General features: G+C 33.1%; 2 protein-coding genes across 8 annotated transcripts in view; both read right to left on the bottom strand.

The window, feature by feature from the left end:
• Positions 1–1,006, bottom strand: part of LOC127836636 (uncharacterized) — a 255,189-nt gene extending 254,183 nt beyond the window's left edge. Inside the window, exon 1 of the mRNA XM_052363316.1 lies at positions 955–1,006. The gene's annotated coding sequence lies outside the window, so the exon portion shown is untranslated. The remainder of the gene's footprint in view (positions 1–954) is intronic.
• The window catches only part of LOC127836628 (transcriptional coactivator YAP1-like), a 205,999-nt gene that overhangs the window by 122,498 nt on the left and 57,925 nt on the right, over positions 1–25,576 (bottom strand). The window lies entirely within an intron of this gene.

The following is a 25,576-nucleotide window of genomic DNA, read 5'->3' as shown; positions in this document are numbered from 1 at the left end:
ACGACCATAGTCCCATGTAGTCGATCATGTAGTCAGAAAAATCTCATTATTGGCGCTCATGATTCGGGGTATTTTACAAAAAAAGATCGTGTTGAATACCGTTTCAAATACATAATACATTATTTTATTTACTAATCCGTTCTGTTTCACACCATGCTAATTTTGTGCCAGTTAGGACCCACCTAAAACCACCAGTGATTTTGTAGTTGTGGTCCGTTTTAGTATTGAACTGGCAAACTTAAAACAGTTCATGAATTGTGATCGAATGGCTTCGAACCATGTCGTGTTAAAAAATGCAAAATTCTTCGTTTTGAATAAATATGTTGTGTATATTTTCATTATTTATTATTTATGATCTATATTCTATAGTGTGTATATATATATTGCCTTTTGGCGATGTTTATGTTCTTAGAAGTTGCGATTACTTTTAATTATTGGACGACGACAGATACATCTTTAAATGATACCAGGCTTGCTAAATTTGCTTTATATTAAAGGCCAAAAGTGTTTGTTATAAAAGTTTGAAGTTTTATAATGTGATCCTATGGGATATTGAATGAGTGCAATCGTAACTATATGACCGTGCTTTACCACACATAAATGAACATACCGAACACAAATATGGACTTATACAACACAATTTTGTCCATACATATATAGGATTCAGCGCAGATATTTTACAGCATCGATAAAAATTGAGACAATTTTGAATGAACGAAAAAGTTACAAACTAATAATGCTTTAAACGTATGATGAATTAGGTTGATTAAAATAGGGGAGATAATAGCTGGTATGATATTGGTGACATAGCATTCACGGGAGACTAATCTATGAGTGGGTAAAAGAAATAACCGATACGAGGGATACTTTTATCTTAAATTACTAGCGAAATAAAAACTTACATTTGTTAAGAATTACATTTAGTAGAAAAGATGTATCCCAAGTTGTACTCACTTTTGCATCTGTATGAAATAGTACTACAAACAGCGTATCCGTTCAACTTCAATTGCTTTCACTTGTTTGTGTTGAGTCAATGAAACTTTTTAGGGTCATAATTCATGATGCGAACGTTGGACCTAGTATATACGTTTGCACCAGTTATTTCCCTTTTCACGTACATAAAAAATGTAAACCAAGTTTATGACTTTTGTTTGATTTCATAGATAACAAAGTTAAGATCTACTGGAGAGGTTGATAAAAGGCATAATTCAAATAAATCATATGCTCAGAAAGTTTTAAGATATAATTTCACAATTTACAGAAAGCAACCGAACAAGGACGAGACAAAGGCACAACAGATTTGAGCAATTTGGCCAGTGCATTGGTGATTAGTAATAACTATTTTTGTAACTTGTATTTAGGCTAAATAAGATAGATAATTCATTATCTCCATGACATGCAATGAACTTTAGTGTTCATCATTATTATAAGTTCTAGTGTTTTGTCGAAAATGTATTCATAAATGCGTTTTTACAACGTGTTGAATAATTGTGTACATTTGAATTGATGGACATTAAATCATTGTTGAAGGCTCGCATTCCCTTAAATTATAAAATGTGCGCATTTCTAGCGAGCATTGAATTTTCCCGCTGCAATTCAATAAATCAAGGTCAAATGAGATCTTAAAACAAAACATCTTACATCATATAGACTGTGAACACACTCGATGCTGATAAACCCCTCGTAAATAATGCGGAAAGAAGTATTTGACCGTATCACAGCATCGTGAAATTAAGTACTATTGCATTTAAAAAAAGTATCTTATAACTGAAATAATTTTCCGATAATCGTTATTAAACGGACATTCACCAACGTTTTGATAACGTTCCATGTTTAATGCTCTCAGATCAGAAATCCAAATCATCGCTTTTTTCTTTTGTATTAATTGAGCAACATTTGAGCAATAACTCGAAATTCGTTTTTAATGAATAAATAATAATAATAAGTGCGTTCTGAATAAGCGTTGTATATGTGTGTCGTATGTGGGGGATGGGGTGGGCGGGGGAAGTAGCGTTCCTTATAAATAAAACAACGATAGAGCGAAAACTATGTTCATTTAATCGGCTCCCAATATTCAGAATACATGTTGTAATCGCGATTAATATTAACGACCTGGTGACGACTCTTTTGAGTTGTTAGTTATTAATTAAGTACCGATAATTGTCTCCTGTGATTTTAGAATCTTATAAATACTTGAACCAGAATTAAGTTGTTTTTTAACAAATGCACTTGGCTTTTGCCCTCAGAACACGCGTTTGATGGGTCGCACTGAAAACCTCAGGAACAGTTCAAATCCAGTTTCAATCCAAAAGATTACAATTATTAATTTTGTGTTTGAAAATTCAATTATTCGCTTCATCTTAAATACATTTCCTTGTTTGACTTCCTCAATTTAAGCTTTGTGAGTATAATTTTAACTACACGAGTCTGACTCGATGGTCTTATTTGTGGACGATCATACCATAAGCCGGATTCATCACAAAATAATACATCAGACGTGGGTCTTCATCCTATCAGATCCATGTATTACAAGATAAACTTGGCCATTGTCAACCGCAGCTTTTGAAATATCTTTTGTAAGTTTTCGTCACTGACATTTTTTTGGTTCTGTAAATTGATAATAAAATCATAATGTTAGATCAATTTATATTTTTCTGATTATATGTTAAGAAGAATTCAAAAAAGTCTTTAAAAAAATGTAGAGGTAACACAAAGTAATTATAATAATGATTAATACAATTTTTAAGTCGAAAATACACTATTATGGTATGGCGGTATTCTTGTGATAATCTATAAGTAATTGTATTGTACAAGTGCATATTTGGACTTAGGTAAGCAGACAGTCTTAAACCGAAATTAAAGGGGCCTTTTCACAGATTGTTGCATATATTGAAGTTTGTCATTAACTGCCTTATATTGATAAATGTTAACATTGTATCTAAATAGCTCCAGTAAACAAACAAGAATAAAATTAAAGAAAGAAAAAAGTTACTCTCAACTGGGCTCGAACCACTGACCCCTGGAGTAAAAGTCTATTGCCTAGACCACTTGGCCATCCGTGCTCATACAATGAGTGATGTATTTTATACGTTATATCAGCAATCCTCGTAGTATCACAAAATATAACGACAACTACAGAACTCTCAAAATTATTAAATCGTTTCGCGTTGCAACGCTTTATAATTTTCAGGTTTTTAAAATCGTAAAAAGATGAAAATAATGGATATTTAAGAGCATGATAAATGTTCAGTATTACTGTTTCCTCACAAATATAATCACTACAATAAATATGCGAATCTGAAACATTTTTTTTTTATTTTGTCAATTAACCAAAACGTTAAAAGGCCCCTTTAATTTATAACTTCGGAATGTACTATAAAACGATAGTGATAGTGACATGTACGTGTCTGCATATTTGATTTTATCTTGCGTTGTGTACATAAACAAGCACACAACGAGACATATACGCATTAATGAGGATATGAGTTTACATCAGATTCACATTTATCTTCCTTAAGCGTGTATATCCGGCAAACCTAACGGAAGTCCTCATGGAGTAGTTACCAGTCATTTTTAACGAAAGAAACACAGGAATTCATTGAAAACAACTTCATTCCTTTAATCAGTATCCAGATAGAAGAGCCATGATAATTTGGAAAAGCCTAACAATGACATTTAAACAATTACAACATGAAAAGTTAATGTTTCGTATATGCGACCTTGTTTATACGACGAATAAAGAAAGGTGTAAATCTCATTCAAACTGCTTTTGACCAATCAAGACAACCGTGCCTTTATTAAGAAATAGTCTTGTTCTTCTGACAGTCCCGGTGTGGAGTACGTGTTCATCAATCACGATTCAGGAAAAACTGCAAAACTTCTCATTCTGCCGATAGCGCTGTCCATTATTTGGAGACTGGGGTGTTACTGAAGCAAATATATTACGTCAGTCTGTGGTATAACAATGAACGTATCCTCTGACAATTTATGGTATAAGAACGAGGATGCGATTTATTGAGTATTGAGCATCCCTTATATATGATAATTTGAGGATGTTTAACTGAATAATGCTAAATGACGACAGTGACACATACATGTGCCTTTGATAAAAAAAAACAATTCATCCCATATTGGTGGTCATTTCGGTGTTTCATCATAACGCCTATGATCATTTAGTTGATGATTCAAAGTGAGAAAAGTCAATCCAGTTTGCGTCCAAAAACAGCGCCACTGTCTGCAGAGAACAAACAATTCATGTTATTTAAAAAAGGCATCTTTTGTGTGCCGAAGAGGAAGCGCATACTTAACATTTTTGTGACGCTTTGTCTTGAAACTACGATGGTGGTGGACATATCCCTTCCAAATATACATCATGTTGAATTACATCAAGATTTCAGATGTCAGATTGAGTAGTCGATTGTCAACACTCTACATTGCAGAAACACATTATGTTCAGAGTTTTATTTATTGCATGTAAGAATGTAGATGCTCTTTCGGTTGTCAAAATACTATAAATTGAAAAACTTACGTGTTTCCTACTAAGAAGTATCTTGAATAACGTCTGATTACTTATTGAAATGTCGAAATTGTATCTGTGAAATTGCAATTTATATCTTTTAACGCCGTATTTTACATTACAGTCCTAAACATGTTCTCTAAAAGGAACTTCTTAGTTCTTACGCAATAATGACATATTTCATAATTGTTAAATTCTTTATCAACGGATTTTTGCACAAGTTTTTGAATAAATCAGTAAAATATAACCATATCGATAATGACTCCAGTAATTATCATGAAACGAGCAATACCACTTTAAAAAAAGTTTGAACACAATGTAAAAATATATTTTTCAGTGGAAATCATTAAACAGTTTATCTCAATCGAACCCGCACCAAATAAGTATCCATTTTATGCCTCTCAATATCATGTGTGTGAACTCATGGCTGTGATTAAAGATTGGCGCATTAATCTCATTAAGAACCCGTACTATAAACCTAATTGTCCATTCTTGAAAACGCTCCGTCAATATTCCCTTAGGCTACAACGTGTTGAATGTCGTGTCTTTAAACCGATGTTATATTCGGCACAAAAAAATTTCCGGTATATAATATTTATATGTGGGAACTTTGACGGCAGAGCAAACGTTCGTTATGTTTGATGTGAACCTTGTATATTACATGTGTGTGACGTGCGGTACGCGTTTGTGTTCAACTGCATGTTTCTTATTAAGTATTGCGTTCACAACATAGCACTTACAATATGACATATATAATGAAGACTATATCAATGTGGTAGCAAAAATTATAGACTTAATTAGTTTGCAGCAAGCACTTAAGTAATTTTTATGTTGCGTTAGGCTGCGTGAGTGATGAAAACTTAGATCTATTCTAAAAGGTAAAACACGAACCAAGAATGTAATGTATTTTTTACAATGTGCTGGAATACAAGTTACAACAATGGAAGATTATATCTTTAAGTTAAAACACACATGTAACGTTCAAACTGAACACACGTGAATTCACTTGATATTAAAACAGCATTTCGCACATCTTTTCTTAAACAAAATGCAATAACAATTTAAACAATCTAATAAATGTATGAATGCTTGCTTTTTATGGAAGTGTTGCTTTTTCCCCATTCGTTTCTTTTAACGTCAATATGACGCGCTTAGACTAAATGTTGACTTTAAGTTTTAAGCACACAACACCCTAGGATCATCCCACAGAGTCGCCGTTGCTAAGAAGCCAGGACATTCTGCACTTCCCCGTTGCGTTATCATACAAACCGGATGGCGCGCAGCCTTACACATCACGAATATTACAAAAATAAACGCCTGCATTCTTCTATATAATTGATTTGGAAGACATATGCTCTTCAGAAAGAAAAGCGTAAGTACAGAGACAATACGAGATTTATCGAAGGATATTACGGTAACTGTGTTACTTTATACGGGCTATATATAAAAACTAGATTTTCTCCTTTATATAGTTAATAACATTTAGCTTTGTTCTGCTTGTTGTCTTGCTACACTTTAATGCCGTATTTTTTTGATAAAAGAACATGTTAACGTTAAATGGAATGCGAAAAACAAGTTACACTCGTTTGTTAGAACACCTGTTCAAAATGTTTTATAAAGCAGTTTTTTATCCCGACATTTTTACAGGTTTAAACCAACGTTCAAAATGCTGAGTTTCGCGTCCACACTGACATTCGTCTTGATTGTCGTACACCCGGACAGAGATGCGGCAAAGCAAACTATGTCCGACATATGCGCCGGATGCAGTATGAAGAATGGCGTAGGCTACATGAGACATAGTGATTGTAACAAGTTCGTCCATTGCTACGAAGACGGAGACAGCAACGTCATTGGAGTAGTACAGGAATGCGGCCCGAGAATGGCGTGGGATCAAGACCTCCTGACTTGCGTCGCCTCATTAACTTGCGCCGCCTATTCTGGCATATGCGCCAGTGCAAAGGACGGCGCCACATTTCCTGACCCGGTCAATTTTAGAAGTTACTGGAACTGTTGGAATGGGTTTGCAACCAGACACTGATGCCCAGATGGTCAGTATTACAAAGAAAACACCGGTTGTACGCTAGACAGCTATAATAAATGCGAAGGATGTTGCTCCATGTATCAATTGCCTACGACAAAAATATCGTGCAATAACATTCGACCGGTACCCAGCAGTCCGGGAGAATATGAGCAGTACATTTCTGGCTGGGACTGGGTCCGCAGACCTTGTCCTGTTGGTTTACAGTATGTGCAAGAAGATTGCGGTTGTACGAAGTTTTCTGTTTTAGAATTGGCCACGTCATGTCGGCCATAAGTGCACCTGCTATTCAATGGCTCATATGACCAGTCGGGCACTTATGTTCGGTACGAGAACGTTGATATAAGGAGCGGGAGAGGAGTCTTTAACAGTGACAATAGTCAGCTGATAATACCGCGATTTACAAATGTAGAAACCGACTCGATTATTATCAAGGTGAAGTACACTTCCAACCACAGAGACCTTTCGCGGCCACATAGTATCATCTCCAACAGCGACTGTGGCCTCACCACATCCATTCTCATCTCCGAAGACATCCAGCGAATCAATTTCCACGTTGGTACGGTTACCAGATCGATGAACTTCGAGACCGTAGTATCTGTAAACCAAACATCTTCTAATGATAAAGATATTGTCCTCCGATTCAACAAAGGGGTGCTGGCTGGCCGACTGGGCTCCGATTCGTCCGTTAAGTTTGGTATACCGGGGGTTATTCGCGGGACCCACTGCGCTCTGCATGTTGGCAAGGCCGACGAGACCAATGGCGATTGGTTCAAGGGAGAGATGGGAGAGTTGTCAATTTACATGTGTGACATTTAAAACGACAGGGGCGTTTATGATTGACAATTTTGTAACTATATTAGATATTTCTAAAGTGTGACCACATGTACAGTTTTAATTCTGCTTTGGACATGGCAAAACATTAAGTGTTGGATAAACGTATAATGGTATGTACTCCCATATAATATGCAGTATGATGTTTAAGTTTTGAAAGTGCATGGTCAAGTTCTATTTCATTTTTTTTTTATTATTGCTGGTATAATTTTATTTTACTTACATATAAATTTACATTGATCTTTGTACTTTAATTACACGCATTAACATTTGTTGTTCATCATACTTTGGAAAATACTCTTTCCCTAACATGAACTCCTCTAATATATTTAGTAGGTTCTTATAAACTTCAAAATCCATTGTAATAGACACCGTTTTGCGTTCATGTAAAATAAATTTTATACATACATGTATGTTGTGAAATATTTACCTACGCTAAATGGCGTGTACATGGTAAAATAAAAAAAATACATGTATAATGTAAGATTCGTAATATTTTTGTTTAGCATAACATTCATTTTATTATTAATTTTCGTTTTCAGAAAAAGATGTTTTACGAACAGTTTGTGAATAAATGTGCGATGCAACCTCGATGTATATGTATTCTACTTGATTTATTCAATAGTAAATATATAGCCTATCTACAAAATATATTTCAGAAATTTGTTAAACACGCATGATTGATTACAGGTTACATACAAATAAAGTAGACATGCATTTTGTAAATAACAAAACAATTCTTTCACTTCAGATTCTGTAAAATTTCAAAACAAAATGCCTCCGATCATTTACAATAAAGAACGTTTTTTATTGAATGTGTTTGATGGATTGTACATTGAACATTGATGGATTTTTGTACTTCAAAAGTGTCGTTGTGACGAGATACAGCTATGGTAACGTAAACGTTTTGAAAGCTAAATACATAAACGTAGTGCTTCTAAATATAAAAAAAACGCGTCAGAATGTATCTGCAATATGGGGTAACGAATTATATATCCACACAATTTCTTAGCGACTCTGGGTTTAATTGATGATCGAATCGAGTTCGCCTAATCCCCACCTTGCAACCTCATGCGCATATTGAACGAATTAATTTCAAAATATACACGTAGAAAACTTTTATGCGAAACAAAAGTTTCGTTTAGTTAAATATATTCAATCGAAATCGACAATTCTCTACCATTTCTAATGATTAGTTAGCGGATTTTATTAGTTTTTTGACAAGTTCGTGAATAATAGAAAAATGATTAAAGGTTAATTTAACAGATTGTTGGATATAATATGCATGCGAATGATTCGCTTTAAACACTCGGATGCTTTATTACATCGAAAGGGCTTGAAAGTCATGTTTTGGGTTTGACTTACAGATGCTCGACATAAATGGGAATATGCAGTTAGAAAATTACACTAATATTTAACGCACATGTGCAAACGTAAAACGACCTAAACACTTGTCAGTTCAAGAAATTATTCAATGCATGCTTAGGTTCAACGGGCTTAGGTTAAAATGAAGGGAAATGTCATATATTTAATTATATAATGTTTAGCTGGTTTGCATGAAATATATTCCCTTATGATTATGTTTGAAAGCTATCGGTGCCTATCCGATATATACTTTTAATATACCATTGGTACCAACGACATGTTTTTACTTGTTTCATGCTGCCATTAAAGGCAACACTTTACACTTAATTATTTGAAAAATCATTAGACAAAACAGCCTCTTTTTATAAAAAAAACTGAAACTTAATTCTTAGTTGTTTATATCTCCGTTGTATACTGCTACATGCTTGTGAGCTCTATTTTAGTTTCCAGAACATAAAGTGATCGATGTAAAACTGGCTCTTAACTGGAACCTATTTATTTTTTTAATATTGACAACCCATGCTTATTGAAGAGTCATGCATCTAAGAGAAAAAAGAGTATCAGATTTTGCGAATTGCCTTATAGCAAGGAGTAAAGAACGTAAATCGAAGTTTATTCAATTGAAAAAGAACACACTATCACATGTTTTCGAAATAGGTTACCCATGTTATATACTTTATAGTATTTAAAATTTGATATATCCCTTTCAGCAACAAAAACACATTGGTTCTAGTTCAACAATTGAAAAGATGAAACGCAAACATTGATTTCAATGTACAAAAAATCTTATGTTGAATCACCAGAACATATTTGGAACATTGCAAATAAATAGTTCTATGTTTGCATACTTTATTTGAAGGAAAAATCATATTTCAGTTTAGTCACATTACATTTCACACATTTGTACATGGCATATGTTGCCAACCAACATGTCTACGTATGTAGTCTACATTTTTTATTTAAAACATGCATGTGTTACAATTAACGAATTGACGATACAATACCATGAATATATTTTATCGAAAACAACCTTTACTAAATAAACAATTTATTTAAAACAAACGATTTCATTAAGCGACACACTCATAATGTCTGCATCAACGCTGATAACAAAGTCGCATATACAAAATGTGATTAAACGGCGTCTTGAAATATAATATGAAATAGCACGTTGCAGGGCAATCGTTCGGATGCAATGGTGTTCAGTCAACCAAACCTTTTGATGGGAACATCACACGTAGTGAAATGATCGTGCTGCATCTTATTACGCAGAGAATGCGGAAACAAACATAAAGGAACAAAAACATACGCCAGTTTTGATGTGTATTTTAAAAAAAAAACATGTCAAACAATTATCGTGATTAGGAATCTGAAGACAGTGTATGTCTAGCAATTTAAGCAATGATTGAGTTTTGTTTCCGTGATCCAAATGTTTGAAATGTTTATGCTAGTGAAATTGTTGAATATTGTGCTCATTTTAATTTCGCTTGTAAATGATCCATTAATAAAAATTTGCATTCGCTTCGTCGACGCAAACATGAAATTAGTATTGTATGGTTTTTTTCAGTATGCTTTATTACACCTCATAACGTCATGAACAGATCAAATGACACAAACTTCCGCCCCAAAATTTTAATAGTTATGATACTATATTATTACAAATTCTATTATACGTTATATTTGTCCAGAATGATAAGGTGAAAGATGGGTTAATACGTTATTATATTTGGTAAAATAATTGTTATTGGCACTTAGCCTTCGTATGTCTTCTAAGTTAGAAAGCATTTCAGTGTCACGACCTAGTCATGGCATAATTTAATTAATTTCGGTTTAAAATATAGTTCAACATTCCATTTCTATTGATCTTTTTGTTATATAAACATTTTTGTGCATATACACAAATACTATACATGTGAATTGTGTGAGAAGAGAGTTATGCTGCTTCGATAACGTGTTCATAATTGCAATAACCTTTATCAATTTATATTATATGTCTTAACACACTCATAAATGCATTTTGTGCGAAAACCAGTCTATTAAATATTATATTCAGAAAATTATATTCGACTTTTGTAAGTTTAGCATCGAAAAAGAATCAGATCCTTCACATATTTGACCAAACAATCTCACGAATTGCGACGAAACTTTTATCACCAAACCCAGTGCCTTTTCAGTGCAAATGACTTTCCGTTGTTACGACATAAGTTGATGATATGAACATAATTAAATAAAAAGTGATTTGTTCCGAGTGTTTTGAACCGTAACCTTTCGTACAAACATAGCATTTCTCTGAGATGTGTAAGGACACTTACAATGCTTGAATTATTAGTTGTCTCAAAATGAAAATTATATTTAATTGAATTGTTGTAAACGTTTCACAACGAATAAAGGCCTATTTGTTTCAATCACGCTTAGTTTAAATAAACAAACGTTCAAACGTGCATTCGCAAAATGGATTGTATGCAAAAATAAGATAACTGTGCGATGACAATTCTTGTGTAAAGACATTCAATCGACAAAGGTTTACAATCATAATTTTGCTATTTGCCACCCAGCAATATCATTAGTCAAAATTATGAATATAAGTAGAAATATATCAAGTGTGGTAATTGCTTATTCATTCTGTCATCGCACTCCGTGCCGCAATGAACTCTCCACAAGAAGTGGTATGATAGTTTGATAAGCCGATGTCAAGCGGCACTTTTATTGCATAGATAAAATCAACGTGGTTTATGAAAAAGGCATGGGCATCTCGCCTGAATGAAATTTTAAAATGACAAATCAATTTTAAAAATAAAATTGCATGACATGCAAACATACGATGATGCTCTCTACCTTATTAAAGCATGAACGAAAGACCTGAATACGAGGGATAAAACCAGTCCATATTCTAATATGCATCCGTTTATTTCAAATTAAGATAAAATTTCAATCACACATATGTGACGGCGTGTGCATTTTTATTTTCTCATGTCGCATATATCTAAAGGTATATGATATATCGAGCAGAACATGGTTTTTATTGTGGTCCGAAAACCGCGGTTGCCAATACCGTTACCATGAGTTATTAATCTCGCTTCCACGAAATTATTAAGTTCTCTCAGCTTTAAGTCATACGACTACTTAAGTCGTGCCCAAAAGTCTCTTTTCTCGTTAATACGGCTTACCTGGTGGCTGCATTGACTAACTAATTTATTCATACGACAAATTAAGTCATTCTAAAAACGAGTTATATATGAAGTTTGAAAGTCGTTGTTACGAGATACTTCGCATTGGTAATACATGTACAATAAATAATGCATATACATGTAACGTCTATGTCATCTTTTTTAATGACGATGATGCCCTTCTAATTACATGTGGTTCTGCCTTAATGTTGGAATATGTAATGAGCCTATGTTTATGTATTCTCTGTTGGGAACAAATCGTAAGTACTCGCAGTGTATTGTCAAATAAACCCACTTTCATCGTTGAAATAAATAAGTAAATAGTTACAAAAGTGATCAGCATTTTATTCCAATTCAATCATTTAAGCATTTGTATGAAATCCATAAACTTTTTATAATATTTAGGATAATCAATATTATGTTCTGTAGTAAGCCTAACCGATTGAAATACTTTAAATAGACGCAATAGAGTAATCTGTATAATGTTGTATGTTGTTTAATTACTACTGGATCTCACAAATAAATATTGAGTTATGTAATTATTAAAGGAAACTATGTTTAAAGAAGATTTGAATTCGGAAAAAAATCATTATCAAATGCAACTGTCAACACTTACTTTCATTTTTTTTTAAATTAAAGTCATTTAGCTAAGACAATTACTAGGTGCAACAATCAATGATGTTTTTTTTATTAAGATAACGGTACGGTGCATTAACAGAGATCGAAGGCTATTTTAGTGAACATTTTGTAACAGTCGAAACGTTATTGTTCTCGTTTGCAAATTTGAAACTGAGTTGAAAGAGATTGTTATAACTTGTTTCAGTGTCATCAGATACCTGGAAGTCCTAATTAAATAATATTTAAATATTCACTGATTTAGAAACGGCTTGTTTGTAAATTCCAATACAAACAATCAGTATAAGTGTGACCGGGGTTTACCAAATTCTCGTAAGCCATGATGCATTTGTAAACGTGTTTCATAAATAATGTTTAACAAACTTATTTTGTGAATAAGTGCCGCTAATGTGGTTTTAATATATAAAGTACATATTGACTGTAAAAAAGTAACGTGCCACTTTCACGAAATCAAAAATAATGTGTTTGTTTTTGATTAAAACAGTAATAATTCATAACATACTCAGATATTAAGAAAAGTTTAAGTCAGTAATTTCTTTAAATCTTGGAGACAAAATAATTTTATTAATGCGAGCATCCTAGTGTGATATTAATTTATCGAATGTAACACATAAGACATGTATTTTGCTGAAACAAAACGCAGAAAAGTCATCTTTCTGATTTCTGAAACAGTTATCTTTTTTTATGATATCCTTTTGTATTTTCAAAAGAACTTTTTTGTAAGCTCAATACCGGTCAATACTACAGCACAAGTTCATGAATAAAAACAGAAGGACTTGAGATTTAAAAATATTGTTTAAATTGAATACGTGTATATGTATAGAATGGGTTCGCATTCCTTAAAGCATAAAACGCATGTCTTATCCCCGACGTTAATCAACGAGATCTATGTGTATCCATAAAAGATATCAAACTCGTGTCCTCTTTACGTAAATCATTTATACACTGTTTGACTTGAATCATTTCGAGATATGTAAATATGTTTCATAAAATGTTATTTCGCTAGAATATGCAATTTACTCTTCATGGAATTTTCATAAGCATCCATCGTTACGATATTGCTTGCGATGTTTCCATATATTTATATGAAACTCAATGCATCGGATTTGTGTTGTTTTTTTTTTTAGAATTCTATAAATGAAATGATTATAACAATATTACTATATTTTATTTGTGTAGAGATCTATAAGTTATATGCAAATATTCCAAGTATGCATTTCGACTTTGCTTAAACCATTAACCATAATTAACACTACCGTTATATGAATATGCAATTTACTCTTCATGGAATATTCATAAGCATCCATCGTTACGATATTGCTTGCGATGTTTCCATATATTTATATGAAACTCAATGCATCGGATTTGTGTTGGTTTTTTTTTGGTTAGAATTCTATAAATGAAATGATTATAACAATATTACTATATTTTATTTGTGTAGAGATCTATAAGTTATATGCAAATATTCCAAGTATGCATTTGGACTTTGCTTAAACCATTAACCATAATTAACACTACCGTTATATGTTGTTGTTTTATTAACCTTCTCAAAATGCATATTTTTAGACTTGAAAACAGAATAATGTAGTCAAATTTCATCGATTGAACGTATTATTGATATGATTATTAGTAGTAGTTGTAGTAGTAGTAGTAGTAGTAGTAGTAGTAGTAGTAGTAGTAGTAGTAGTAGTAGTAGTAGTAGTAGTAGTAGTAGTAGAAGTAGTAGTAGTAGTAGTAGTAGTAGTAGTAGTAGTAGTAGTAGTAGTAGTAGTAGTAGTAGTAGTAGTAGTAGAAGAAGTAGTAGTAGTAGTAGTAGTAGTAGTAGTAGTAGTAGTAGTAGTAGTAGTAGTAGAAGTAGTAGTAGTAGTAGTAGTAGTAGTAGTAGTAGTAGTAGTAGTAGTAGTAGTAGTAGTAGTAGTAGTAGTAGTAGTAGTAGTAGTAGTAGTAGTAGTAGTAGTAGTAGTAGTAGTAGTAGTAGTAGTAGTAGTAGTAGTAGTAGTAGTAGTAGTAGTATCATTATTATTATTATTATCATTATTAACATTATTATTATTTTCATGTATTATTATTATTATTATTATTATTATTATTATTATTATTATTATTATTATATTATTATTATTATTATTATTATTATTATTATTATTATTATTATTATTATTATTATTATTATTTATCTATTATTATTATTATTATTATACAAATCAAGAAGTTGTGAAAGAGGTTTATATTTTGATATTGAATATAAATTATATATTGAGAATGGTAGAATGCAGAAGTAGTCAACCTATTGTACCGACAACACCTTCGGCATTATTACCAATAGCACTCTGATACCATGTTAGAGGCTTTGTCTGGGGAAACTTATTGAACAAATATTTGTTGACAGTAGTTCGTATGATCTTAAGTGATTCTTGTTGTCTTAAAATCCGGCCGTTTCAAAATCGTATCTCTTGACTTATTTTTTTATTGCGTTCTATTGAATACTACAGTAACGTAATTCAGAAGCATCAGTTGTTATTAGATACAGTCGGTATACATATTGTAAACATGGTAACCAAAGTAAAACACGTTTCACATACACTGATGCGTTTGTGTGTGTTTTGATCGCTATAAGTTCATTTTTAATCATACTGTTTGATTCAGTAAGCACATTATTTGAAAAGCATATTTATCTGGCAAGCGGCTTATACATTTTCTTTGCTTGAGCTCGACCCCAGCTTTAATCTTTTTAAAGTTTAGTATTGTGTTTTATATTCACGAATTGTCCTGTATGGTATTTTTCTCCATGAACTTCTCTGCAAGTATTGATTTTAGATGTTCTTTTTTATATTGTAATTTAATCTTTCTTATGTAGAGATAACGTCAAAATGGCATTTTGTTTATTTTCCTCTTCTAATATGTTGTTGTTGTTTAAAAGAGTGAGCTGTTCAAGGTAAGTTCCATTGTAGTTTTACTTTTTTACAGAAGCATGTCCGTTCCTTCCAAACGGTTATTACATGTGTTCTGTTTGCTTGAGTTGGTGCTTGTGGATCAACATTCCCGGTCAATGAACACTTGAATCAAATATTTGTGTTTTCCCATTGTATTTTTTCCTTTTGAAAATGATTTACGTTCGTGTTGTGTTTTTTTTTTCAGCATACTATATTAGGGTAATGAATGAAGGTAAACTTTGTTTTAAGATTAAGAATAACGATAGGCAAAATGCTGATCTCACAATGACTTTGGGAACAATACAGACCCACATGTTTAATTGGAAAACAGCGCATTCACTTTAAACTTCTTTCAAAATTGGTGTAGAGACAATATCACATTTTACCGGGTATTTACAGTAAAATGTAGTTCTAGAAAAAGAAACTTTATTACAATAAAACTATTTTTAAGGAGCATTCACAAAGTTCAAAATATTTATTTGGGAATCGTTTAAGTATTACTCCATTAGCTGTAATATCGTAATTTCTATTTGCGGATCAAGGTAAATAGTACATTTGCTAAATGTATGCATTGAAACCGTGTGCTATACAAACAATTTTTTTGCATAGCAATGCCTTTTTGCTATAAGTGTTTTGGCACATTTCAACATATTTTTTACAGATTTCAAACATAAGTTTTTCAAGGACAAGATGACTTGACAATAAAACATATTTCTCTCTTTTTCATAGACGAAACATTAAGCAGGCATACATTTTATTGTATACAATTTATTTTGGTTGATGTTGTTACACAAAGTTAAAATAAAAATCAAAGCCAACATTAGAGCGGTAAGAAATGTTCGTGTAATCTTTTGATAACGTTGATTGCTTGAATGCATGCTATTGTGGAAAAACCAATATGTTCAAAGGTTCTGTGTTTCCTAGGAAGCATAATGCTTGTTACATTATGTTATTATAATATTTTTTGCTTAAAGCACTGGTCTAATATGGCGATAAAATTAACCTACTGAAAATTGAATTCACGCATTTATAAGGTTATACATAATATAAGCTGCATCGCATGTTTTTTTTATTTTTCCCGGTGGTTATACCCGTATATTAAATTGCAAATAACGAATGTAAATGCATATTAAAAGACATTCTTTTGATTTTAAAGAATTACTGAATTGTGTTCTTATATATATCTTATTTTATCGCACATGCAAAGTGACCGTAAATACAGCAGGATATGATGTTAACGGCACCTATCGACTCGCAGAAATTATTGAGGATTACGTACCAAACAAGGTGAACGTGGGGTCTAAACAGCATAGCGCGGGAACTGCGTTCAGCAAAACGCCTTGGCAGGTAGAGTCTCCGAGTTGTTATATTTATATACTATTTTTTGTTGTTGAAGCGATCGACAAAAACACATAATTGGACAAAAAAATTACATTGATTATCCAAATTTGTAGATGAAGAATGCAATTGTTTGTCCCAAAAGTAGGGATATTCGTTTTTACAGAAATATATTTGCATATATTTATTTTGATTTCCATATTATAATAATCTTTGCGATCAATTATGTAACGATAAATTGTGCTCTCGTGAATAAATATTTATTCATTATGACTGAAAGCCTTTCATTTGAAAATTTTGGAAGATGACCCTACGAATAATACGAGTTGCCTGTGACAATACACTAAGGCCGGAGTTTGTATTCCCAACGGTGAAAGATCATGCTCGAGCCGTCTATTCAATAGACATGTATAGAGCCAGAACAGCTGTGCATATTTCGTACTATCTGACAAAACTAAAGATCAATGGGTGAGTGACAATTATTTACGTAGGTTTCGAAATACAACATTGTTTAACTTGATATATTTAAGTTGATACACTACTGATAACAACCGTGCAATTTTGTAATATATACATGTAAACTTATGCAAAAAAAAATCTATGCAAGCATATGTTGCAAGCAAAGATATTTTTAACAGTAAGTTAACTATAGTTATATGATTTTGATACACGCACATGTCTTATTAACACAAATGTTTGCTTCTAATATTGTAATCCCATTATAATTAAGATAATTACAGTATGTATTAACATTGCTTTCAAAAGCTTGGATTTTACGATCAGTGGCCCGAGTTTTATGCAATATGTCTATGAAAGCGACGACTTGAATAGAACAGATGTTATGAAGTTAAGTGTAGACTGGACACCAAAACCTCCTGACCAGAAAGCAGACTTTCAGTTTTGTGTGTGGGGCGTTGATAATATGGGGTAATTGCTTATGATATCAGTTTATTTATTTAAAAACAAATGTTGTTTCATATTTGTCTCCTTTAAAGAAGTTTTATAAATATATTCTGTTACATTACAATTACAAGTTATTTAAATAGTTGTATTGCCTACTTGATTTCCATCAGAATAACGTCAAAACAAAAGTGTGTTCTAGACATAGTATTTGGTAAGTACAAAGACACCACCACTGTTCGTTGTATTAGCAATTAAACCATTTAAATAACATCAGCTATACAATCAAAAACAGTTTTAAAACACACAATATTTAACTTGTTAATCATGACCCGTGTATATTAATCTATATTATAGCTGTTTTGTTTTAGATGACGATCATTGTAAACAAGTGACCTGTCGGAATATATTTGACAATCCACTAGAAAGTTGTGTGTGTGACACTGGATATGTAGGCAAAAACTGCTCTCAAGGTAGGTGCATGGTGTTTTTTATGATAGATCATGTTTAAGAATGAACATTTGTTTACTTTTACAGTAACGGCCACCGGAAAAACTTTGCGAAACCGAAATTTCGCAAACTTAAGTACCCTTTTTTTAAAGATTTGCTACTTTGAGACATAGTATTTGATAAAAGTCTCATCGTTGATTAATAATTGGTTATTTTCACTCAAAAAACGCGTTTTCTTCACTATGAAATTTATGAGCAAAGTTGGGGTTCCCATGGGATTTTTGCATTTTCCCATGGGATTTTCGATTTTCCCATGGGATTTTTTCTCCCATGGGATTTTTTTTCTCCCATAATTTGCAAATGGGAGAAAAATCCCATGGGATTTTGAACATTTTAAAAAACGAGTTTTATTTGCGTTTGCAAGTATTTTAACGTTATTTAAGGACTGTATATTGGTTTTATGCCAATTATATATAAAAATATATAGTAATAAAAAAATCCCATTTGAAAATGGGAGAAAAAAATCCCATGGGATTTTTTTCTTATTTTGAGAGATTTATTCATGAAACTTTCAGAAACATCATATTTTATGAAATGATGAACAACTACGATATTTTAATGCGTTTAGTCGTGTTTAAAAAAAATCCCATGGGATTTTTAAATTCCATGGGATTTTTTAAATCCCATGGGATTTTTTCTCCCATGGGATTTTTTTTCCAATGGGATTTTTCAGTTTCGTAAGCCGAATAAGTTTCTTAATGCGAAAAACAACAATAAAGGAAATAATAATTATAATTTTGAATAATAAATTGAATAATATAAATAACATGAATATTTTTAAAATGAGTTACAATTAAAGGTTTATGATAGTAGAACTTATCATTTCTTGTTCGAGCAGATGGTTGAGTCAAATTGGTGAGTATGCCAGCTTAGAACCAGTATAAATGCATCGCAGACAGACAACGCTGTCATACTGTACACACCGCTGAGTAACAATCTTTATTGCATTTCATTTTGCAACAGAAAATGAACTCCGTAGTATAATTGATCTTATATATGCCCTCTGCTTTTGAAAGCGTGCAACACATTAACATAACAATAAGTCCATGCCAAAAACTATGTGCAAATTCCATTCAAAGCTATATACACATTATAAAGTTCAGATGACCCGCGTCATGCGAAAATAGGTCTTATGTCATATGCGGCAAAAGTTGGTCCATCCTAGCTTGTCCAACCGCGCAGTCTGGTCAGGTTCTACGCTGACTGATATATAAAGTCAAGCCATGATTCGTGGTCTCATATCCAAACTCGGTAGCTCCTGTGCGAAACTTTCACCGGAAACGACGGCACCGAGACGGGCGCTCGTACTTTGCGGATTCGCGTTATATGTTATATATAATAGCGCGATGTGTTTTTTCTTGCCTCAAATTAGTAAGCCCAATCAGCGTTTTATTGTGTTCTTTGCTTCTACTATTAACAAGAACTTCAACCGATACGAACATGAATTTCATTTTAATATGTTTATTTAATGCTCGGAAAACTCATTGTATATTTAGACTACTACTTATAAAACAAAGTCGGGTTTTCAACATCTGTTTTCGGCATATAAATTGTTATTCCAAACCAGATTTTACGCACTTTACTGTACAAAATACCGTTAGGGCCACCGTGGTTACTCATTAAAATCCAGAGGGCGAGAATGCGAGAACGCGAAAGTACGATGACGACAGTGCGACAATACGATGGCGACAATGCGTTCGTACGATTGCGAAAATGCGCTAGTACGATGACGACAATGCGACAGTGCGACAATACAATGGCGGCAGTGCGAAAGTTCGGGGGCGACAATGCGATAGTCATATCGTATCATCGCAATGTCGCCATCGTTCTATCGCATTGTCGCCATCGTATTGTCGCACTGTCGCCATCGCATTTTCGAATTGCCGCCATCATACTATCGCGTTATCGCATTGGCACCATCGTACTATCGCACTGTCGGCTATCGCCATCGTATTGTCGCACTGTCGTCATCGTATTTTCGCACTGTCGTCATCGTATTATCGCACTATCGAACTGTAGTATTGTCGCCATCGTACTATCTCACTGTCGCCATCGTATTGTCGCACTGTCGTCATCGCACTGTCTGATTGTCGTCATCGTATTATCGCGTTCTCGCATTGTCGCCATCGTACTATCGCATTGTCGCCATCGTATTGTCACCCTGTCATCATCGTATTGTCACATTGTCGCCATCGTACTATCCCGTTCTCGCGTTCTCGCCCTATGGATTTTAATGTGTAACCACGATGGCACTAACGGTATTCCGTAATACTGCTAAAGCACAGTATGATTAGGTCACTCCCAATGCTCAAATCTCTATGTCTATTTTAGTAACAACACATGTCTATGGAAGGATATTTAGGTAAAAGTAACATCATTCGTGGTGAATATTTACATTATGACTGATGCTTATTCTAATTTGCTTTATGACAATTCCAACATGCTTGTTGTCTATTCGTTTATACTTGATGATTGCTGCAACATTACATCATTCATGATGAATATTTACATTATGCGTGATGTTTATTCTAACATGCTTCATGACAGTTCCAACATGCTTGTTCTCTATCGGTTATACTTGATGATTGTTTCAACATGCTTGGTGACTATCCAATGTTTGTGTGTTCATTATTCCTGAAACCAGTCATAATCGGTTTTGCCACTAAGCGTCACTAACAACGGCAGTTAGCAACAGGCAGTAAGCAGAATGCAAGTTACTAAATTATGATAACAGGTGGCGCGCGTTTATTTTCCGTATGTTGAATAAATTACTTTTCGGAAAAAAAAGCGAAAACATCCGAATCATTTTGACTAGTAAACTGAATAAGCTGAATTAGTTCCCTCCGTTATATAATCTCCATTAAACTAAATACGTTCATTATTGCCATGAAGACCAGTAAGTTTACACAATGAATTGACTGCCGTGAATGTTTTTGATATTTGTAAGATGCAATTGGCACTCAAGAAATTATACATGTATTTTTTCAGAACATAACGGGGCTGATGTGTTGGAATTGTGGCCCTTCCCTAGTCCAAATAATTACAGTAGACGTAATCTACCGATGTGCATTGCATATCGACCTCATATTTATAAAGTAGCCCAAACCCCCATTGCCACAGACCTGTGCGTGAAACTTTCAGATTTCTCTAGTCTGTTTACCATGCTATAATTACAATTTCTATAAACACATATTTATCATTTTATGACTATATAATGTCTGTGATATAAAGAGAAACCTGAAAGTTACAAGTACTCGTGTCTAGTACTGTACAACTATTGTACTCCTCGTTGAGAAAACAACTATTTCATCTACATGTATTAAAATATCATAAAACATAATTTTCAATCAAGTTGGAAAAAATCAATAAATAAATGTCATATAAACAGGTTTGTCATGAACGTTGACGTCGCTCTTGGTTACCAGAAAAATTCCCACGCACGGATTTCAACCGTCATTGTTTACAATCAATTAAGTGCATAAGTACTTGAATTTGTAAAGTGTTTTTTAAAAGTGTCCAGCTACAGGTGGTTAGCGTGTGGCTATAATACTAATTAGTGAAAACATATTTTGGAATGATAAGTAATCATATTATAACGAAAAATCAACTTTTCTTTAAAAAAATAAGTTAAATATATATTCAACAAGGTATCCAACTCGAAATCATCCGAAAACGGGATGCATCGTTTTAAACAGCCATTACTTCATCAATTTTGCAGCGATTTTCATGATCTTGGTCTTATTCAACGCAGAAATAAATTTCCTTTCTGGAAATGTATTGTCTTGCAATATTTTTACAAATACTGGGTCAACTTTTAAGAAATAACACGATACACAACTCGCGTGACCCAGCTGTGATCGATCAGACAGTATTCATGACTGAAATCTTCACGGAGAAAAGGGCATTTTCCCTGCAAAGTTCACGAACCTCGATACCATAATTCAATAAAACGTATGAAAAAAAACATTCTTACCGTGCTTGCCGTAGAATTATGCATCAAAACTAACTGTCCAGCGCATTTTCAAACCTTTGTTTACATACATTTCAACCAACTGACATTTTAAACACAAGAGTGATTTCATTGCTCCAATGCGGAGTTGTGTCTTTACAACTGGAGATTTCATTCATAAATACGGTCTGATCGATCACAACTGGGTCAAGCGAATTATGTATAGCTTTATTTCTTAAAATTTGACCCAGCATGTGTAGAAATATAACAATATATATACATTTCCTAAAAGGAAATTCATTTCTGCGTTGAATAAGACCGGGTCATGAAAATCGCTGCAAAATTAATTTAGTAATGGCTGCTCAAAACGATGCACCCCGTTTTCGGATGATTTCGAGTTGGATACCTTGTTATATATAAAACGATAGTGATTTTTTTTTTATAGAAAATTTGATTTTTCGTTTTAATATGATTATTTATCATTCAAAAAGATGTTTTCACTAATTATTACCATAGCCACACGCTAACCACCTGTGTGTCCAGCACGTGTGCCGGGAGAACAGGGCTTAATGTATTTTTTGTTAAGCTCTATAATATTTATATCCAATCTGTATGAAAAAATGTCGGTGAACATTATTCCGGTGTTAATTTTTGAAAATATTGAGGCATTCGTTAATTATGCATCTAAAACGGAACATTAATCCGCAAAAAAAAACACCGGGTATATTGCATATTAGATCGGACACATGAAATTATTTCGAAAGAAAGCAATAAGAGTTTCAATTCTACATGAGTAAGTCTCGCTGTGCACGATTTCGCTCTTACTGCTCGTATATATTTGACTCTTGGCAAATACCTAGTGTTTTATTTTGCTTAATCTAAATTGTGTCATGCATCTATATGTACTTAAAGCAGCATGACCAACAGCTCTTTCATATGTGAAAAAGATTGACACGAAATACCTACCCATCTATAATGAAGTTTATATGTGCACTTCAATATTATAGTTTTATAGCATTTTATATGGTGCAATATAAAAGTACTCTAGTAAATTTGAAATTATGTAATCGATTTCCTCTCAACATACATGCAAAGTTCCAGATAACTTTTTCAGCAAAATCTTGGGTTACACTCTATAATTATCCAGCCTTTAAGTCTATTATTAATTCTTTTTTTTTCAGGTAAATATAATTTTTGGCACATCCGCATTAAGGTTTATAGTCTTAGAAGAGCTCATGACAATTGCCGGGTTACAGCAGACTTTTTGCGATAAAAAGACCAGATAATGGAAAACGTTCGGCTATTCGACTGTTTTAAAGATGGTCTGTTATTCATAATAACGTTAAAGTGCTGTTGATTTCATAATTGTAATGAGGGCCTAGACGAGTGGGAACTCATTGATAAAATGTTTACATTATATGCATTGATATTGAGTTTTACGCATGATCACACATTTTGAATTCTTATTTTATTTTTCCAATGTGTAACCGTACGCGCAGAATTTAAGTCTACTTTTTTACTAAATTTAATTCAATTTTTTACGACTTTAAGCGTCTTATCTGGAGCTCTGCATACATGCATTAGTAGCATATATTGAAATATATCCATAGACTTTCTTTGGTTATTGAAGGTAAATTACTGTACAAAAATTATGGTTAGTCATTAACCAAAAAAAAAGTTAAGTCTACAAACACGCGGTTAATTTCGGTTCAGTAGCAAATATCTTACAAAGGTGCGCAACTTCTCCTATAACATAAAATTTCCGTTATACGCCGTAAATTTCCGTAGTCCTCCGTAGCATTTCGGAATGACTGTCAATTGACATCATTGTATCATGCATGATAGTATGTTGCTTTGTGCTTGGGTGAAACTCACATCTTACCATCGCGTTAATTTATTAAACGCATTAATATTTGATTCCATATAACTTAACATCATCATCAAACAACAATAAACATCGGTAGCATACAATGTGCTTCATCAACCATACATAATTATATGCGTTAAAACACCATAATAGAACAGCATGAATGAAGCTGTCTATTACTCTTTTATATTTCCTATACCAATTTTTTTTTCGTTAATTGAAGGACTAGTTGAAATCTTCTATAAAAGCCCCCCTCCCCCAAATAAAAAAAATAATAATAATAATAACCCTAGCAAACAACAATAAACATAGGTTAGTTAGTATACACTGTGCTTTAGCAACCATGCATAATGAATGTTTATGACTTCGGACCGTTGTGATCAAATTTAAAAAAGCAAGATGGTATGTATGCGGCACACAACACATAGATAATTATAGTTTTATACCTTAAACGTAGTTCATCAAAATAAAGATAAGTTATTATCTATGTAATACTTAAATTAGGTTTATAACGTATGCATATTTGTCTAAAACTTGTGAAATGTGATTCGTAAGCCGACGACAACATTATCATTCGGACCCTTCTCCCCACCTAATTATCCACCTGTGGAGATCCCGATCTTATCAATGAATAAACCGGTTCAATGATGTCAAGTCAAATAAAACATACTATTACTATCCGAATAAATATCTATCAAAAAATGTAAATTGATATACCTACTTAACTAAAACTAAACTTAAACGATTAGCAAGAAAAATATATAAAGAAGAAGCAGGCAAAGTAGACAAATTAATTGTAACATATGTTTTCTCAGTCTCCCACTGTTGAACAATATAAATAGTATTTATCGCCACCCCAAAAGGGATCTTTATCACACGTTTGGCTCAACTAATATATAATTGTGACAGGACAAACTGTCAACAAATACCTTGTTAATGTTTTATACATAACTCCAATCAAAGGTTAACTTCCAAGAAAACTGCGGCATGTTAAAGCTGTTGATTATGACAAAATGTTGTTTAGTACAAATCAGTACAATAGCGTCTGTTATGTGGCCTATACTAATCCAGTTAAATAAAACTTTAATCGCAGAAAAGTTTAGATTCTTTACACCTTTAAGAAAATATATATAACAGTTCTTTCCTGTTTTAACAAAATGATACATTTAAAAATAAATTATGAAGCATCGCTAGCAATAGTAGAAAGAGAAGTAGAAGGAGAATAATTATTATTAGTAGCAGTAGCAGCAGCAGCAGCAGTAGCAGCAGCAGCAGCAGCAGCAGTAGCAGTAGCAGAATCAGTAACAGTAGCAGTAGCAGTAGCACTAGCAGTAGCAGTAGAAATAGCAGTAGAAGTAGCAGTAGCAGTAGCCGTATCAGTAGCCGTATCAGTAGCAGTAACAGTAGCAGTAGCAACAGCAGCAGAAGCAGCAGCAGCAGCAGCAGTAGCAGTAGCACTATCAGTAGCAGCAGCAGCAGCGGCAGTGGCAGCGGCAGTGGCAGTTGCAGTGGCAGTAGCAGTA

Source organism: Dreissena polymorpha, chromosome 6 (genome assembly GCF_020536995.1).
Source record: "Dreissena polymorpha isolate Duluth1 chromosome 6, UMN_Dpol_1.0, whole genome shotgun sequence".
NCBI lineage: Eukaryota > Metazoa > Mollusca > Bivalvia > Myida > Dreissenidae > Dreissena > Dreissena polymorpha.
Note: the sequence above shows the minus strand (reverse complement) of the source record. Positions and strands in the feature narration are given on the sequence as shown.